Raw genomic sequence first — 17,458 nt, 5'->3', positions numbered from 1 at the left:
CAAATCATATAAAGGTTAAAAATCACAGTTTGATGATGGGTGTGGTCTGACCCATTTGTAACAAGTGTAGTTTTTTTTTTTTTAAATAAAAGTCTCGTTTCCACTCTGACGTATTTTGCGTATTTTAAGCGGATGTCGAGAGTTCCCTCAGTCCACGCGGGGGCAGCAGAGCAGCTTGTGGAGCAGCTTCACCTACAGACGCGCCATCCCTTCTTTCAGGTGAGTCTGGAGTTACCTGGTGCTGGCTCTGCGCGGCGGCTCAGCCAAGAAACAGCGACGCAGGCACCGAGTTTAAAAATAAATAAATGAATAAATAAATAAATAAAATAAAGTGGCGATGAGTTGGGTGTTTTCACTTCAGGATGATGAAGAGGCACAGCTGCCAACGGGGGGTGGGGGGACGAGGTCTTTTTGAGACTGCGTAAATGCGCGCTGGTGAGTGAGTGAGTGAGTGAGTGAGGGGAGGAGACCGGAGGCGAGGGACAGGCGGAGCAGGCAGGAGTCAGGAGAAATGTTGAATCAGTGTGTGTGAGGAGGACGGAGGTAACTGCTGGTCTTGCTGGATTCTCTCACTGAACAGGTGCTTCCGCCGCTGTCCTCTGCGGGTGTCCAAACGTTTACGCGGAGCTGCCCCGGTGAGCTCCGACGCACCGGTGACTCACACAAGGAGGAGGTAAGGACTGTTGCCAACAAAACTTTCCACCCTTTTAGACGTTTAGTCCATGTGATCAAATGCCACACGGGTGGACGTATGGACTTTGTTGCCTTTGGCACCGCGAAGGAAGTGCAGATGTGGGAGGCTGGCGCAATGCAGCGCTTCACCTCTGCGCACATGGGCTCCGCTGGTACGAGACCTCGTCGCTGGGCGTTGCGGAGCCATCAGTGGGCACGCGAGTGGGCTCGGGCGCTCTCAAACACTCCACATTCTGATGATGCTGTTAGAGCGATAAGATGGTGGGCGAGGATCAAGCTTAGGCGACAATCAGAAATCTGTTTGGACGCCATGTCCAAAAAGAATCCATGCACTCTGATGTCTGGTCAGTTGTTAAGTGGCCGTCACGAGCTGCTTTTTTGCAAGTTTGGGCGGCAGATGATATCAGGGAATTGTGGAAAGTGGTTGTGTCGTACTTGTCAGATGGAGTGCAAAGATTTTAATGTGCTGCGTGATATTTTTAGGACATATTCAGGGATTTGGGCTAGAGGTTGCAGGGGAAAGCCATCCAGATGCGTCTGCTCTAGACCAGCGGGTCCCATCTGCTGCGCTGACCTGCTGTCCGTCGGTTGCAGGAGGGCTCCCGAGTTTGGCCGTTTTTATTTCAACTTTATTCTTTGTGTCTAGACAGCTGATTATATGCTTCCAGGTACAAGCAGACGTCCCTTTGCGTCCGTATCTTCCATTCTCGCTTCCTTTCCCGAGTAGCATCCCAGGAGTTTAAAGCTGTCCCTCCTCCCGCTGCCGTCTGCTCTGTTAAAGAGGTTGTTTCTCTGACACACTCCAACTTGTTCAGCACCTTCCACCACTCCCATTATCTCCTCTCTCGCTCTCTCTGCTAGGGCTACTTTTCCCATCTGACCTGTGATGATAGCTCCTAAGCTCATTAGCATAATGAGGATTACAGCTGACATGCAGCGTCTGGGCCTGTCTTGCTGGATCCAGCAGAGACACGTAGTGCAGTGGCAGCTCTCATTGTGCCAGTAAAATGCCACCTCCAATCAGGACTCACAGGGAGGCTGCAGGTTGTACAGCTGTACAGAAAGAGTGAGGGACAAGGACAAATGGACTTTCTGAGGATGAAATTATTCATGAATTAAATCAGCTGGCATAGGAGCTAGTTAGATATAAATGGATGAATTTGAATGCCTCACCGTTTCCTTCTAAAAGACATAAAAACTGCAAATTGATTTTGCCTCATAATTGTAATTCAGTTTTGTCTGCAGGAGGAAAAGTTCTTTACTTTTTCTCATTCGTTTATTTACAAGTCTTTCCTTCCACTCGTGCTGCATAAACAATCGAGTCACCCACTTTCCATATAATTTTATTCTAAAGTTCAAGCTGCGGGTCAGAGCCCACAAGAGGTCCTGCCAGCGAGTCTCCACATGATGAAAACGGAAGCTGATTTTTGACAGGGCGAGCGACAACATTTTGCATCTGTTCAGCCTGTTTTCCTAGCTGTCTCTGCTTTTTATGTAAATTTTCTACTATTTTTCTCTTATACCAATATTTTCTAGTCATTCCATGGTTATTTAGTGAAAGCAGCATGGCCCCTAGTCGTAAATTACTGCTTATTTGTTGCTTGTGATGGTTGGATTTTGGGAGCAGAAGCTGTCATTTGTGAGAGCATCATCTGAGAACAGTCAGTGGTAACCTGGCGCATCGTTAATCAGCTGTGTGATTGCACAGACTTGTGGATAATCCATGCGTATCCTTTGTTCTACTCACATTCATATTGTGATGGAGATATGCGACAGTGGGTTAAGAAATAACAAAATTCAAGACACTTTTATGGTTAATCAAAGTAGGATAACCGAGATTAAGTTTAATTCAATTTTACTTATAAATCACTTCTTCACAACAACAGCCAGCCTTAGGTGCTTTATATTTAAAGGTTATTTAATAGAAAACATACTGTGCTCATAGATATACAAATAGATATGTTCTCATAAATGTAGAATAAATTAATTAAAAATACACAGGAGCAGGTGCTGTTTTGTGGAAGCCATCATGTTGTCCTGCCATCTTAAATTTAGTGGCCAAGACGAACATCACCGTGACCCCTAATAGCATTTTACGTATGTGACTAGAAAGTGGCCATATATGTAGCACAACTTATAAGTTATTTTTAATTTAAAGATCATAAATAACATGTATATTTTCATCCTCTCTTTCTCATCCACCATTGTCCTCTCTTCTCCCTCATTTCCACCTCATGCTCTTCCTCCTCACTTCACACCTCATCTCCTGCACCGACATCAGGGCTCTAACACACTAAAATGTCCCTAAACATCTTATTTATTCCATTGTCAGCAGAATAGCCGTCTGTCTCAGGACAGCTGACAGTGAGCTGGCTAAAGCTAAAATGATGCCAGCTAATGTTAGGCTTGAGTCTGCTAAAAATCACACTTTCTCTCTGATAAACGATTTGATTACATTCTCACATCATATGATGTTTTTTTTAGTGTCCAAGTCCAACAAGGTTAGATCCACTTCACAAAATTTTACAGACTCCTCCAGAGTAAATAGACACGGACACCCACTACTGACAGCTGAGGTGAACGTGGGACTGACAGTATACCCTCACTACAGATGAGTGAAGGCCAGAGCTGTTGGCCTCTGTAACTAAGATTATACAACTGAACTGGGAAGGGTAAGAGGACAGAATTCTGGAAATGCAATCTGCAATTTACTGACATCTAGTGGTGAGATTTAACACACTGCACCTTTAAAGGTGAAGACTACAATATTACAGCAATCAAACAATCCCCTGTGTGTGAGCACCTGGCAATAATGGAGAGGAAGGACTCCCTTTTAACATGAAAAGATCTCTGGCAGATCAACAATCAGGGTGGAAGCAGTCATGTGACTTACGTGATTGAATTTTTGCTTTAATTCTGATAGTCTGCCAGCTCACTGCAGCAGATCTCTAGTCTATATTATGTTATAATATTAATTAATATATGATAATGTTCTGAATACTATATAATAATAAATCCACTGCTTAGAGTTCAAGAGCAGAACAAGAACTATGATTGGAATCTGTCTGACCATGAAAGGACAGACCCTCTGGTGAGACAGCTGAATGATAACTGCCACAAAAGCACCCAGGTCAGCCTGTCAGCTAGCTCGCTAGTGGGGACTGACCTTTCAAAGTAAAAGCAAGGGGACTGTTGCCCATTAAATGACAAAAATGCCATAAATATACAAAAATGTTCTATGGTGGGTGTTATTATTCTTAGGTGACCTGGCTCAATAAAGTCTAGGTATGGGAAGCATTGGTTACTTCTTTCAAAGAAAACTCCTCCTGCCTTTAGGTGTAAAATAAACCAGTTAGTTTATAGTTTTGTTTGGGATTCTCATCACTGTACAGGATTTTAGTACACAGCATCAGGAATCAGCATTTTAGCACAAATTTAACTGCACACCACAATATTTTTGGTCGAGACAAACAGAGACGTGTTCAAAAACAGTTGCAAAAAACAATGTAAGGTACTGTACTGTGGTGTTATGTACGTTTGAAAGTAAAACTCTTCTGAGCTGGGATTTGTTGATGAGGTACTTTTATCCTAAAATGACTAAGTCTGATTTAGGAGAATGCGGGCTTTCAGTGGAATGCGTTGACCAGATGTATAGATGACATTTATATGCCTAAAAAAATGGATGTTTTATGGGTCACACTGATCGTTGCTCCTTATGTAACCGTGTTTAGTATGCATTCAGCATAAAACACCTCCATTTGGACATGCAGTGTTTTATGCCTGTTTGGCTAATGAGGCACCCCTACCCTGGGGTAGAGTGTAGAGTGTGAGTGTACAGTACAAAGTGCCTTCAGATTTAAGTAGTGTCGGTTGTGTGTGACAAATATCCTGGCTCACACACACGCACACATGCACACACGCACACACACATACACACACACACACCAGCCTGCGACAGACATTAACCCGGAGAGATGATTGTGGAAGATAGCCAGTACTCCCATCAGAGGATTAAGTGGGCTGCTTACAGCGGACAGTTTGGTGAGCCGGCCTGTTAATGATGAGGACTTGGACATGGATGGTATCAGAGGGCGATACAAAGAGAAAGCAATAAAAACAAAATGTTGGCAGAGGAAATGAACCATTTAGTGGATTAAACAGGCAACAGAAAAACAAGTCAAGTGTTTTTAAAAAACTTTCTGACATAGTGTGTTATTTGATGAAAAAAAAATCAAAAATCATTTCAGTTTTATGAGACATGATCAAATACTTGAGTGAGTGCTCCCATGAATTGAGATGTTATTCCCTTCAAGGTTGTCAGCTCTTGCAGTCATACAGTGCTCACAGCATTCCTGCTATGCTTGAATGTCCAGAATCATCACCAGCGATGAGCTTTGGATTTCAAACCAAACAGCAGTTTCCTGCAGAGCAGCCTGCAGTCTCCAAACATGAAGTAGACACACCAGGCTCAGAGTGTGACCCAGAGCGTGCTTGTAATTTTATTGTGACATTAACATGTTTGCATCATAAATTGGTTCCTCCGAGGGTCAAACACTTCTAACATCCTGAAGCATCTGAGAGGGAAAATTGGTGAAAATGAGCTGAACTGTGTGCCTTTTCTTTGGTGTGTTGGCACAGTGGGAGGGATCTAGTAGAATCACAAATGCAAACCTTAAATTGTTCAGAACAGGAGTTCCAGGCAGAGATCAAAATGTTGAAGAGACCACTGAGGGGTTCCATCACTGCACAAAAAAGACAACTTTGAAGGGACAGAGGCCACATTTAAATCAGGGAGTATGTTTCCTTTGTAGGACGTGTTTGAAAATGTATTAACTCCTATTTATGAACTGATAAACTGTGTTAGATACTCAACCTGACAGACTCATTACAGTTACAGCAGCACTTCCCCACTGCTGTTAGCCAAGAAATGCACTTGTAAATTAGCCCTGGTTAAATTACAACTTTAATTTTTACATGTTAGGTTTTGTACAGATTAAAGTGTAACAAATGTGGCTAGTGAATATTAAAGAGAACACTTATCCAACCTAAATAATGAGGTCAGTGTATTGTAAGTAATCCCTGTGAGTCAGAAGGGTGGGCTTCAGACTCATCTAAACAATCGCTTTCAGACAGTTTTTTTCTACTCTTGGATCTGTAAGATGTCACAGAGACAGGATACCAAGGGGCCCTTCCATATACACTGATCAGTCATAAATCATGACCACTATTGGAGTGAAAAAAACTGATTATCTCTTCATCATGGCACCTGTTAGTGGGTGGGATATATTAGGGAGTAGGTGAACATTTTGTCCTCCAAGTTGAGGAGTTAAAAGCAGGAAAAATGGGCAAGTGTAAGATCTGAGCAGCAAAACTGTGATGGCTAGAAAACTGGATTAGAGCATCCCCAAAACTGCAGTTCTTGTGGGAAAAATGTTTCCAGTCTGCAGTGGTCAGTATCTAACAAAAGTGGCTGTAGGAAGGAACAGTGGTGAACCAGCGACAGGGTCATAGACGGCCAGGGCTCAGCGCTGGTTGGCCCGTGTGGTCCGATCCAACAGATGAACTACTGGAGCTCAGATTGCTGAAGAATTGTGGTTCTGATAAACATGAGTCAGAATACACAGGGCATCACAGTTTGTTGTGTATGTGGCTGGATAGCTGCAGGCCAGTCAGGCTGCCCATGCTGACCCCTGTCAGCAGTTCCAATAGAATAAACAACGGGAACGTGAGCTTCAGAACTAGACCACGATGCAATGAAAGAAGTTGTCCTGCTCTGATCGATCATGTTTTCTTTTACATCATGTGGACGGCCGGGTGTGTATGTGTTACTTACCTTATATCAGGGCAGTAGCCATAATGTTGTGCCTGATCGACATATGCAACCACTTCCTGTCATTCTTTCATTTCTATTGGCCATGCATTTGTACTTCACACCTCAGCATGGGTTTCAGTGTGCAGTGCCTTCTATGTGAAATTGCCCGAAGACTCTCACATCAGGCTCACATATCTATTTTTGAGCACAGAAGCTGTTTAACCTTTTTGTTTAGCCCACAGAATAAAGTTTTGCTGTCTAGGAGATTAGCTGAGGAGCTGTTCAAGATAAATATGGATAATTTGGGAATGTTATTCATATAAAGCAACTGTAGTAGAGCCCTAGTATAAAAACTGGAGCTGGCAAGGTGAATAATGATCCCCTTTTAAAGGTCATGCTTGGAGGTTTTGCTGTGAACCCTTTGAACAAAGCAAGGCCTGCTTTTTCCCTGCTTCCAGCTACTCTGCTAGCATGTTTTCACTATTACGCAGTGTTACCAACTCCTCAGTAAGGAAAATCGCTATTGGCTGTCCTAAGAGTCGCTAGAAGTCGCTAAATGATGTCATCGTCTAATTTGCATAACTGGTCATGCTAATGTAATTGTAACCTACATTGTTGGAGAGAGAAATAACATCGTGGAAGAGACATAAAGTGAGTAAAAAACGTCCTAAACGCATTTAGAATTTATTTAGAACTACAAATTAAATTTCTTTTAGCAATTATTGTTTTTTAATGTCACAATTCCAATCCTGCTCCTTTATCCGGGCTTGGACCGACAAAAGTGACCTGAAATTGGCACTCTGGTGGAGTTACTTTGTGTGTGTGTGTGTGTGTGTGTGTGTGTTTATTAATAGTTTTAAACCTTGAGATCCACAAAACAGCATAACAGTAAAAGAAGAACTGACTGCATTACAGTCAGTGCTCATGCGCGATTCATTTGCAGTTTGGACACGTATGAACATCTCCTGCCCTGATAGCAGCTGGGGGAGGACTATCCTCCAACTGTGAGCGCTTTGGCAGGGGTGAGGTGCCCATGGCAGCACCTGCTACTTGTGGAAAGTAAGAGCGATACATGTTTTCACATAAAAAAGTCATCATAAATAAGTCTCCAGTAACACCAGAAAAAGTCGCCAGATTTGTCGCTAGTCGCTTTCTAGAAAAAAAATCGTTAAAGGGGTCTGAAAACTCGCTAAATATAGCGACAAAGTCGCTAAGTTGGCAACACTGCTATTACGTGGCCACTATTAGCTTGATGAACTATTATACCTATTTAGACAATGTGTTTTTAGTAGTTTTAATTTTAAAAAATGCTATTACTATGGGCACATTTAGGGATTTAAATTACTTTTACCAAACTAAACTACTAAACCAGCTCTTTAAAGCTTTTAAAGAACTGAACAGGTTGAGGCAAAGCTAATTTAGCTAGCCTGTGGCTAAAACGTTATATTTAGCTTATAGGTTGATCAGTCTTTATCTAATTTAACCAAGCAAAACAGGGAGTAAGTTGAAACATTCATGACGAGATAAGTGACAAAGAGAGAAAAAACTTTTTGTAGCTGGTCAGTGTAGTAGCTGTCTGGATGTTCATTAGCGCAGCTCATAGTGGAATAAATGGAATCCCTTAAAAACAGATTGTAGCTCAAACAAACAGGTTTGTGTGCATGATTGTGTTTTTGTGTGAAAGCAGCTGCCTTGTTGTATAATTGCATTTTATTGTTTACATGATTCAGCTCATTAGACTCACTGACCTGTTGCAACTGAGGTGGTGCTCGTGCCATCATGATAATACAAATGGACGGGAACAGAGAAGTTCTGGGAAACATTTTAGCGCATAGTTGTTTTATGTCCCATTGATGCATTGAAAATCCATTATAGGGTCTCTGGGGATAAAACCAATGCTTTGTTTCCAACCACAGCAATGGAAACAGTAACAGTAACAGCAATGGATTTAGAAAAACAAGCACATGCAAATTTAGGAATCATGACTCATTCCCAGCAAATTGTTTGCTTGGATTAATTTTTAATCTTTGGACAACATACAGTTTACAACACGGTATCTATAAATTGTCTCTGAGAATGATTTTTCTAATGTGAGTAAATATTCAAACTAGTCTGTTTTTAATGAGGTTTGTGTAGAGCAGTTCACATTCTTTAATTTAAACATTTAAAAAATGCAATTAGGTTTTAAATAAACTCTAATAAAAGGTAAAACAAATGGAGATATATAAATAAAAACATCAAACACATGGCAAATGGTGACAAAAGCAATATTCTGAAATGTCACAGTAGGAATTCAATTAATAAACTCAGTAATGCATGCTGTTTGCTATTAGAGCAAGGTGCTGCTTCAGTTTAACTTGGAATAAGAAACTCACTTGACACAGAGGCAATTTTAGAAAATGTATGTGGATGTACCCACATAGCAAGGAGGTCCTGCCCGGATCTGGTGTCAAGCCGGCACTGCTGGCTGACTTCTGACATGGTAAGACGTATGTCATCGAGATATGGGCCAGGCCTGGCATAGATGGCACTATTGTGGTTTGGTTTATGTGGCCCAGGGTCATAGAAAACAGGTCCTCCCTGGATCTGGCATCAAGCTGGCACTTCTGACTGACCGGTGTCATGGCAGGGTGTATGTCAACCAGATGTGGGCCAGGTCTGGCGATGATGGCACTATTTATGTTCCTATTTTAGTTAGAAGACCCAAATGCCATGTTGCAATATTACACTGCTATGGTAGCCAACGTTTCAAATGCAGGTTTGACAGGTTTGTACGTGTACATTTTATCCAAAACCTAGTGACGGTTTACTCATCTTTTCCACCGGGTGGTTGTAGCTCAGGGGGTAGAGCAGGTCACCTGCTGATCAGAAGGGTAGTGGTTCGATCCCTGGCTCCTCCAGTCTGCATGTCAAGAGTGTGAATGTAGTTAGGACGCGCTTGGTATAGAGAAAATGTGTGATTGGGAGAATGTGGCATGTTGTATAGAGCACTTTGAGTAATCTGGGAGAACAGAAAAGTGCTATAAAAGAATCAGTCTATTCACTGTCTGAACCGAGTTTCGTCATGTTACTTTTGCACTGTTTTGCATGTTCTGGCACATGTTGTTATTACATGACTTGATTAAGGTACAGATTAGGCTGACATCTGGGGCCAGAGCTGAAACTGTTCTGGGCCAGCAGTGTGTCTGCAACTGGCCCGTGGCTCCACACCACTTACACATGGCCCACACACCACAAAGAATGACGGCCCTTTGGTGGTCCAGATCAGGTTTGCCAGAGGTAGTCCACACATTGGGCCAGCACAAAGCCAGTTGCAGACACACTGGTGGTCCTGTGCTGGCCCATGTGTGGATTCTTTCTTTGTGGTATGTGTGGCCATGTGTACATACCCATGTACACTGTGTGTGGGCCAGATCCAGGCCATACCAATTTTGCTATGTGGGTAGCAACTGTCTTGTTGTATCAAATAAGGCTTGAAAATGGCAACTGAGACAACAAACATTTTTTTTTGTACTCATAAATCAAATTAGAAATGGATCTATTTGCTCATGGGCTTCTGTGCAGCCAGACCCCCCCGCCCCCCGACTCCTCAAAAAACTATTTGCACAGCATGCAGCAAAGCATGTGTTTGCCTGCTTGTGAGGAAAACATCTGATAATGTCAGTACAAAATAACCATTACCTTCATGGTATGACTCCAGCTGACCCTTGCTGCATGGTGCTCTGCTTCCCCGTGACCACCTCTCTAAACAGTTTTTATTCTTTAGACAGTGGCTGCTCTGGTTATTCTTTTTGCCCACGATCTTTAGCATAGTGTATATATAGTAAATAGCTGAACGCAGCCATTTAGCCATGTTAGCGCTTCCTGATGTCATTGCAGGAAAAGCACAAAGATATTAACACTTTACTACAGATTTAAAGAAACAACACTGAACATGACATAATAACATTACATTCTTGTTCCTGACCATTTCTGGATTGGGGACCAGAAATATTGGCATGGTAATTAGATAACTGTCAGACTGGCATGATTAAACAACGTGCTGTTGTCAGTTTATTGCAGGCATATTGACGCTGGGAGCAATTAAATAGGTGGTGGAAAGTTTAATTAAATAGTTCCACTAATGGCCTAAAGTATTGGTTCAGCATTAAGAGAGCCCAGCTCAGCGGAGACCTAGCTGTGTGACTGTTTGCTATGATTGCTTCCTCTTTCACGTTTGCCTGAAGCACCGAGTCAGACTGGGGGGAAGCAGGTCACTGTGTGATTGCTTTGTGAGGGTATTATTTCAAGTTTGCTAGAGGCGCGGGGATACATAAGCTCATGGAAACTGATTGCTGTTTGATCCCTTTGCGCAATTGCTGCAACCAGACACACTGACTTTGATACAAGCTTTTCTCAAGGAGGCATGGGAAAAGTTGGCACGGGGGCTGAGCCGCTTTACAAGTGAGAAGCTTACATTCACACTGGGAATGTTGACTTACACACTGCAAACACAAAGTGTGGCTGCGTTTGTTTATAGCATTTAAAGTGACAAATGTGTTTATTGTGTAGAATGAGTGACGGCGGCGAACGGACAGTCACTGTCCTGCATCCTGAGTCTTTGAGTTGCTTGATCCCAGACATCTGTCTGTGGCAAGCGGACTATTTTCCAGCCTGATTGTAATGTAGATGGCATAACTCGCCTCAGATTAATCGATCTCTGAAGAGACATGTGACGAGAAAATCTCTTTGACACTCAACCCCAGAGCCATTCTGTATGCAGCGAGTAAAATGCTGGTTTCATCTGGGGTTTTTTTTAACCCCCACATGGGGTCTGTACCTCTCACTTTCCTTATTTTGGCCTCTCTGCCTCTCAGCAGCCTCCAGGGGCTACTATAGGACCCCATATATCTAATCTTAAGGGTCAGGGAAAAAGGGCTGTCAGCAGTTGCTTATTGATTGTGCTTCTGCCTTTGTGAATTGTTTCCTCTAATCACTTGCCTCTGTTGGATTGATGAATCTGTTCTTGATTTTTAGAGACTAAAGTAATCTGAAGGTCAGTTTTTCTTTAGTACAGGGATGTCAACCTCATACGGTCACTCTACTCGACCCTTCTGTCCCTTTCTGTCAGTGTAAAGAAGTTTAACTACACATTTAATCCTTGAGATATTTTAATATAAGAAAAAGAAGTGCAGTTTAAACAATATGTTACTCTACATAATGAAAGAAATCTGTTAACATGATTGTTCAGGCTTAAAACGTCAGAAATAAGTCTGTAAAATTACAGACAAAAAAAAAATTAATAAACATTTTTTTACAGATCTACTGTAAAAAACACACATGTAAACAGTCAATAGTAAAAAAAAAACAGGAACTTTATGAATGAGTAAATATGCCCGAGCTTAATGATGTCAGATTAAACAGATTTTTTTAAACTTACATATCTGTACTGGTTACCTGTATTGTTTGCAGTGTGGGTTTTTTTTATTCATCTTTGCATCTCTTGAAGTTTGTTCAAAAAGCTGCTGCTGAGCTTTCGACTGGGACTGAAATGAGGGATCAGTTTAAGGAAAACCTCTGCTTCTTTGCAGTGGCATCAACCGACGCCATTCTTTTTCACGGCATCCTCAGCTATCCCAGATGTCATGCCCTCATTCTCACAGCCACCAAAGTACACCTTTGGAAAAATCCTTGGTCAGATATCAGAAGTCTTTCCTGCTGTGTGTTACATGTGAGAAAAGGATGACGGAAAATAAATCCTGGGTTGTTTTACATGTGCTTCACGTCCCCCCTTTACATTATAGCATGGAAATGTGAACAGAGTTAAAACATTTATGCCAGTATAAGTTGAAGTGTGTCAATGTTTGGTTGAATATATTAACTGTGAATGTTGTTCTGTGTTAAAGAGGCATCTCATCACAACTCACGAGAAAAAAGCCAAAAGCAGCACATTTGGATTTATCTCACATCACAGCAGTTTCTAAAAATATCCACAGAGGATGTGAATCATTGATTGTGTTGCTGTTTTATAACCATCATAACCACTTTAACGTTCAGGCTCATGTACACATGTTCAGCGACATGTCTGAGTGCTAAAAGAGCAACATGCGCACCTGCTTTGTAAGAGGGAAGGATTTCAAATTTATTCGCTTTTGACCTCCTCTGACCTCTGAAATCCAGTGAAATAGTCTGTCTAGCAGAAGTATGATGTACTGTAACAGTACGAGGAGAAAAAAAAACCTACCTTTTTTGATCACTTTACCAGAGATACTAAGGCTGGGAAGCCATGACTGACATTACTGGTGGACAGACACATTGGTCATTAGGCTGATTAATTATTTTAATTTCAGCTGCTCATCTTTTCTGTCTCCTCTCATCTGACAGTCAGAAATAAAGTCCTGCAGTGTGTGGTATTCAAAGGATTGTAACAGGCTTTTTCCTTTTGATCCAGAGATGTTCAGTTCTTATACTAAAGTTATTAATAATTTAGGAAGTTCTTATTTTTACTGCCTTCAGCTTACTTTGCAGCCATCAGCGAAAGAAACAGTGTGAAGAACTGTCGTAGCATAAGCCCTTTTCTTACATTGGATACGGACAATAGGGAAAACCCAAAAAATCCTGACCGGAAGCACTTGGCAACAGTGGAGAGGAAAAGCTCCCATTCAACAGGAAGTAATTTCAGACAAAAAGGGCAACCAACCGGTTGGGGCTGAGATTTTCACAACAGTGATGGAGAGAGCCACAGTGTGTTCATGATATTAGCTCCACTGATTGGAGCTGTAAAAATGCACGGGTGCTCTTAACACCCACACGGACTATTTTACTGCATGCAGCCAAAGACTGTTTAATTTGATTTGATCAATAGGACCTGCATTAGGTCCTATTGATTTGATCAATAGGACCGGCTACCAAAAATCACGCACATCTATCACTTTATAGAAAGTTTCATGACAGCCAAACAGCCACCAGGGGTTCATCATTATCCTTCTTTTGTCATTCATGGTTAAAACAGCATCACCTGCTGTCACCCACTGATATAATCCGAAAGACCTGGAGGATCATCAACTTACTCATCCTGAACACTCAGAATGCAAACACTCTGATTGCAAATTAGAGCGAGGCTTGGATCCTCTGAATGTCGATCGAAGGGAGATAAGCACAAGTGCTCCACACACGATTAGGAGGACACTCTTAGAAAAAAAAGTCTAACTTTCGCAGCAGCTCTCTTTCAGAAAACATTGATTGAGTTGGGCAGTTTGCATTGCAATGATCTAACCAGCCACTTGTTGAGAGGCAGTAATACTGCATGTGTTTGAGCTGATAACACTGACAGTGATTCAACACTTTCTTCTTGGTTATGTAAGAGAGCTACGTCAGAGATTTGCCATTAATGGAATTGTACTTCTGTATTTAATCCTGCTGGGATTAACTTCCCAACCTCTTTGGATCAGTTCTACATCAATCCCTTGTTTTTCTTCCATCCTGCCACCATCTCTCTCTCATGGCTTTCGGTTTTGCTCAACAGTGCAAGCTAAACAGATTTTTGTCTTTTTCCCATCTCATATGCATTTTTAAAAAAACTTTCCTGTAGGTCTACCTACTTTGAGTCTTATCGCCCATCCTTTGCTGGTTTCTTTGTGTTTATTCTCTCTTTCCCCTCTTCCCTTGCAGCAGCTTCTCTTAATTCAGCCTTACATCCTTTCTATTTAAGGAAGAAAGCCGTGTCTGCTGGGAAAACTGCTCAGCTGGGTGGGGAGATTTAGCTGAATGGAACAGCAAGTCCCCAGATGCCCTGCTGTGGCTCATGCTCCAAAGGCAAGGAGGAAAAGGAGAGGGTGATGCACTGTGGCAGATAAACAGATACGGACAGGGGAAGAACGTGAATACGAAAGAAAGCAACTGTTTACAATGAGGAAGAGTGGACGGAAGAGGAGATTCACAGAGGAAACTGTGCTGAGCTCCACCTCTGCTGTGATGGCCTCTTAATGTTTCTGCTCCGCTCTGACTCGTGGCTGCTGTTGGACATGAAAGCTGTGCAAGCTTTCTCTGTGTGCTTTCTCCACAGCACAGTGCTTTTTAAAAAAATAAATCACCCCAGAGGACCGTAGAAGAAGCCGCTGTTGAAATAAGTGGAATTTGGTTATTTTTCTGTCTTGAGTTAATGGTTCCCTGATGAGTTAAAAAAAAATACTAAGCAGCATACAAGTATAGAAAACTTCACCAGATACTTTAATCTGGTGAGCTCTTTTTAGCGTCATTGCTAAAAAGAGTTCTGACACCTACAGTACCTGAAAAGGCAACTTTGCCTAAATATTCTTAAAACAACAGCAGACACACGATAATAACTGTTGTCTGTCTGTTCTGCCATTGTAATACCACTCATGCCTCATCTCACTGTGCTGTAGAATCTCGACCCTGCTGCCAAAACTCATCCATTACTTTGCTGTGCTATCAGACCCATCATGGCAAGAACTACAAAAACAGCATCTGTGTTGCAATAAAACTAGAATAATGTTTCAGAGCCCATAGCATGTGCTATTGTTGCTACAAATGTGACTGTAAGAAAAAAGACAAGCTAGAGACGTAGGGAAGGAGACTGCAATCAGATAGCTGAGGGAGGCAATTACTATATAAACTGGTGTGCTCCCAAATGCAATCACAAAATTGCCTCAAGGGGCTGTGCAATCTGCACAAAATAGGGCCCCGATTTGGATTAGAAGCCTAACCCCTAAATGGAAGAATCCTCAGGAGGTGGGACAGATGAGGGATCCCTCTTCATGGATGGGCAGACAAATCTAATGTCACGGGTACAGAATAGAGCAGCACAGAAATAAAGCCCAGACCTTTCATCAGGAGGTGGATGTGCAAACCTGTTTTGTATGTTTGAGATGACTGAATCAAAACGTAAGCTGCAATTTTTACCATATGGTTTTAACAAACTGTAGCAAGTCTTAGTTAATGCTAGCAACTGCTGATTTAACTGTCTGTGACATCTGCTGCTATCATATTTACTCTGTAAATTAGCTGCAGCTAATTGTTGTTTAGACTGTGAACTGGCAGACCCATAAAAAAGGGGAAATTGCAGCTCTGCTCCAGATATATACAGTCTCTGACTCTTCTGATTCTTCTTTGTCATTATTTATGGGAAAAATTCAGTGTAGTCTGCGTCACTCAAAGGTGTACAGACCTCACAAAATAGTTAACTGGTAGGTTTGTGTGTGTGTTAATGACAGAAAGCTAGTGCACAAAATAGCTTGAATATTATGTAAAATTTCTAACCATTACGTGCAATTGCCACATTATTTTCTTAAAAGTCACTAATTGAGACCTGCAGGACACAAAAACACTGTAGCTAGTCTGAAAAGATAATGCTAGCTTGTGTGGCTAATGTGCACAATGTCAACTATATAATTTGGTGCTATTAGTATGCTATCAAAACATTGTAAGTTTTGATTCAATAACACTTGTAGTATAACCTGGACAGCAAAGCAACAAATACTAGGAATATGATACAATAAGATATACTTTATCGTCTTCTTAGGGAAATTGGTTTTGGATTCACGTGCTGTCACTGAAGCTGCCTTTGCAAAGAGTCAATAAACATAAAAAGAAAAGAGTAATAAAAGTAATAATTAGAGAGTCTAGATAACTACAATTACCAGATGTTATATGCAGGTGTCATAGTTTCTGCATCTGTGAACATGCTGGAGTATGCTGAGGTTCGATTGATGGACATTTCAACATTAGAGGGTCAGGTCAAGGCTTTGGTAGAAAAAACACTAAAAGGAACCAACCACACATGTAGCCCTCTGGCTGACTTTGAGGAACAGGAGTGACTACTTGCCCTTAGTGCCTGCATCTGTCTGAGTCCACAGCCGAGTGTAATCCCCATCTGGCAGCATGATGTGATCCTTTACAGTTTGTGTGGTGCATCTCCTTATGTCACAGAAAAGACATGAAGAACTGGGTGTGGGATATTAAGATGGTGCCTCATTCGAGTGAGGTATGCTCAGTGACACCATGCAGCAGCTTTCAGGGCAAAAAAAAAAATCTTAGTAATAAGTGTCAAAAATCCAGAAACAGGTCAGTACAAACCCCCAATTTTTCAAGTGGTCAACAAACTGAACACATCTACAGCTACGATCAGTTGTTTTGTTCTCGATAGCTAATTACCATCCTTATAAAACCGTAAGTGAGAGTTTCCCCCCGTTTTTTAGACCTCAAAATCACCAACACTGTGTCTGTCTGTGCCAAAAGAGCCAGGCATCTGAGACACCTGATTGTTCTCTGATGAATTAGGCCCAGAGAGAATGCATTGCTTGTGTTTTAATACAGTGAGCACTTAGAGACTTGGGGATATAACATACGGTATTAATGATATTGACAATGTCAATACCAATCATTACCATAACAACAACAACAACTTCAGCAAAACTTTACAATAAATATGTAGACCCACAGTTACTGCATATTCATGATAACTGTAACAATTAAAAAGTTAATTAATTTTAATATTGTTCCATATGTGATTAATAAAAAACAGAAAAATGTGTATTTTTTTTCCATTTGTATGTTTATGGCAGTCTTGGTTACAAACATGTGCAGTAAGCAGAAGTAATTTCCCAATAAACCCAACTTCAGCTAAACAAATGTAATAATGATCTTGAGCGCATCAGTGTATTTTATACCAAAATATTTCTATCACAACATGATTTTTTTTGACAGGAACGTGAAAATATTATAAGACGGCGCTGCTCAGAATGTTGACTTTAATAAAAAACAAAACTAATCTGTTTTATTGAAGTACAGCTTTTCAGAGAAGAATGCAGCCGTGTATCTAACACCCCTGAGTTAATTTAGTGAACAGACATTTGCTTTTTTTAACGTATTAATATTCTGCCTTAGCTTTACTGACATTTAGTATAAGTTGCCTTTTTTCATGCACAGTTTTCATTCACGCCACCTCTTTAACTC

At 41.4% G+C, this 17,458-nt stretch overlaps 1 protein-coding gene across 1 annotated transcript in view; it reads left to right on the top strand.

Moving 5' to 3' along the window:
* Window positions 1–511: 511 nt before the first annotated feature.
* Window positions 512–17,458, top strand: part of klhdc8b (kelch domain containing 8B) — a 277,860-nt gene continuing 260,913 nt past the window's right edge. Inside the window, exon 1 of the mRNA XM_085260474.1 lies at window positions 512–673. The gene's annotated coding sequence lies outside the window, so the exon portion shown is untranslated. The remainder of the gene's footprint in view (window positions 674–17,458) is intronic.

This window comes from Mchenga conophoros, linkage group LG20 (assembly GCF_057382185.1).
Source record: "Mchenga conophoros isolate Kocher_MC1m ecotype Shallow Benthic linkage group LG20, M_conophoros_male_GT1.1, whole genome shotgun sequence".
NCBI classification, from domain to species: domain Eukaryota; kingdom Metazoa; phylum Chordata; class Actinopteri; order Cichliformes; family Cichlidae; genus Mchenga; species Mchenga conophoros.
This window is presented reverse-complemented; position numbering and strand designations above follow the sequence as displayed.